Genomic DNA, 2500 nt, shown 5'->3' with positions numbered 1-2500 from the left:
CGGGGCCTCGGATGAGTCCCGTATCGTTATTTTTCGTCACTACCTCCCCGTGCCGGGAGTGGGTAATTTGCGCGCCTGCTGCCTTCCTTGGATGTGGTAGCCGTTTCTCAGGCTCCCTCTCCGGAATCGAACCCTGATTCCCCGTTACCCGTTACAACCATGGTAGGCGCAGAACCTACCATCGACAGTTGATAAGGCAGACATTTGAAAGATGCGTCGCCGGTACGAGGACCGTGCGATCAGCCCAAAGTTATTCAGAGTCACCAAGGCAAACGGACCGGACGAGCCGACCGATTGGTTTTGATCTAATAAAAGCGTCCCTTCCATCTCTGGTCGGGACTCTGTTTGCATGTATTAGCTCTAGAATTACCACAGTTATCCAAGTAACGTGGGTACGATCTAAGGAACCATAACTGATTTAATGAGCCATTCGCGGTTTCACCTTAATGCGGCTTGTACTGAGACATGCATGGCTTAATCTTTGAGACAAGCATATGACTACTGGCAGGATCAACCAGGGAGCTGCGTCAACTAGAGCTGAGCAGCCGGCCGCCCGGGAGTGTGTCCCGGGGGCCCGCGCGAACACGCAAGCGTCCGCTCAATCATTCTGCAAACAGGAGGAGGCTGAGCTCCCCTGCACAATACACCTCGAAACCCTCTCAGGTCCCGGCGGCGCGCAGCGCCGTCCCAAGTACTTGGTCGGGTTCGAGAGAGGCGCAATCGCCCGGAGTTAGGCGAGTAGACGCTTTCGGTGCGACCACCCGTGCTCCCAACTGAGCTTGCCGCTGCCGACAGAGGCCCGGGAGCGTGCTGTCGTGGCATTGCCGGCGGGAGACAACACGCGCCACCTACGGTGACCGGCAGCTCCAACGCCAGCGCCACAGAAGGACAAAAGCCCCACTTGGGTGCCGAAGCGAACTCTCCCAGCACAGCGCACGCGCCAACACATCCGCACAGCTGCGATACAAACCACCAGCGAGAACCGCTGGGGCGACCGAGCAGCAGACGGCGTCGCGGCGCCGAGCGCCGGGCGGCGGCGCATCCTCAACGCACACAGTCCTCAATCGGACCAGCACACTGAAGATGTCCACCGCGCTTCGCACCGGGCCCGCGAGGACCTACTTTGGCCGCACGGCGCCGCGCGCAGGGTGCGCCGGCGCGCAGCTGCGACGCCTGCCGCGTCCGTCGGCCGGCGCGCCTGCCACTGGCCGCCCCCACCAGCCGGCTGTAGCGCGTGCGCCCACGCACCGCGCGGCCAGCACGCCGGGAGGCGCCCCCTCACCGGCCGGGGACGGTCCCACCCAGCCACCGCCGCGTATCGCTTCACACCCAGATGCCGTTCAGTTTCGTCGGCATGGTGGGTATCGCTGGAACAACCGGTTAGTACCTCAACCTATCGTCGCCATCACCGATTCACCCCTAGCGAGAACAACCGCACCACAACAGGTTACCATTTGTTCATTTGCGTAACTTCACCAGAAAACGCAGGCGTCCATCGCCATTTGCAACTTCCACGATTATTGCATGCCTGTGTCAGGTGTCACGCCACACTACGTCTGCCCACATACACGCAACAAAATGTGCACGCCTAGACAATACGTGGAAGGTGGCCCCCGTACGTATGCGATGTCCATTGCTCGAACGACTGTCAACCGGCCTCTGTAGCATGTCGCAGATATGGAACGCGGTGCACCATGCCATCACGGTGTGTGAGGAGAGACGACTAGGTCCGAATACATCAACAGACAGCTCATGCTGATCGCCATCCACGGCGTCCGTTCCTCCCACACGTCTCTATGGCGTACCACACTGCAATCCAGCTCTCATAGGGAGACGACACGTAGCTGCGTGCACAATATTTGCACTGTATGGTCCGCCGTTTTTGGGCGCAGTCGTTGTACGGTCACACATGTGCCACGATGTATCATTCAGTACATAAGGACGAATGTGCAGTACAGATTGTGGTTTACGCGTACGACATTAGCGGACAGTTGACACAGGCCGCACCACAACGTAGCCTGAGTACGTCGCATGCGGAGGGCATTGAACATGCAAAGTTCTCACCAACCAGCTTGCGAAGGCAGGGGGCAAGGTGGGGACGTGGGGAGGGGCGGCATGTACGTCCTGCTGCCATCCACATTACAGTGTACAGCAGGAGCATGTGGAAAGTGAGCAAGACTTGCAAGGTGTTTAACATGAAGCGATACACAGGGGAGCGGGGAGTGCGAGTAGCGAACTATATTGCGAGGGTTGCGGGTGGGCAACACTACACTAATTGAACGAGTCGTATAACAATTACAGAGCAGGTTTAGGCGACAACGTGGGTTACGTTAGGCGACAACGTGGGTTACGTTAGGGGACAACGTGGGTTACGTTAGGGCACAACGTGGGTTAGGTTAAGGCACAACGTGGGTTAGGTTAAGGCACAACGTGGGTTAGGTTAAGGCACGACATGGGTTAGGTTAAGGCACGACATGGGTTAGGTTAAGGCACGACATGG

General features: G+C 58.2%; 1 non-coding gene across 1 annotated transcript in view; it reads right to left on the bottom strand.

The window, feature by feature from the left end:
• Positions 1-521, bottom strand: part of LOC124773605 — a 1909-nt gene extending 1388 nt beyond the window's left edge. Inside the window, exon 1 of the ribosomal RNA XR_007014847.1 lies at positions 1-521. This exon is cut by the window's left edge and continues 1388 nt beyond it. This is a non-coding gene — a ribosomal RNA (small subunit ribosomal RNA).
• Between the last annotated feature and the right edge of the window lie 1979 nt (positions 522-2500).

The sequence above is a fragment of the Schistocerca piceifrons genome, unplaced genomic scaffold, assembly GCF_021461385.2.
Source record: "Schistocerca piceifrons isolate TAMUIC-IGC-003096 unplaced genomic scaffold, iqSchPice1.1 HiC_scaffold_954, whole genome shotgun sequence".
In the NCBI taxonomy this organism is placed as follows: Eukaryota; Metazoa; Arthropoda; class Insecta; order Orthoptera; family Acrididae; genus Schistocerca; species Schistocerca piceifrons.
This window is presented reverse-complemented; position numbering and strand designations above follow the sequence as displayed.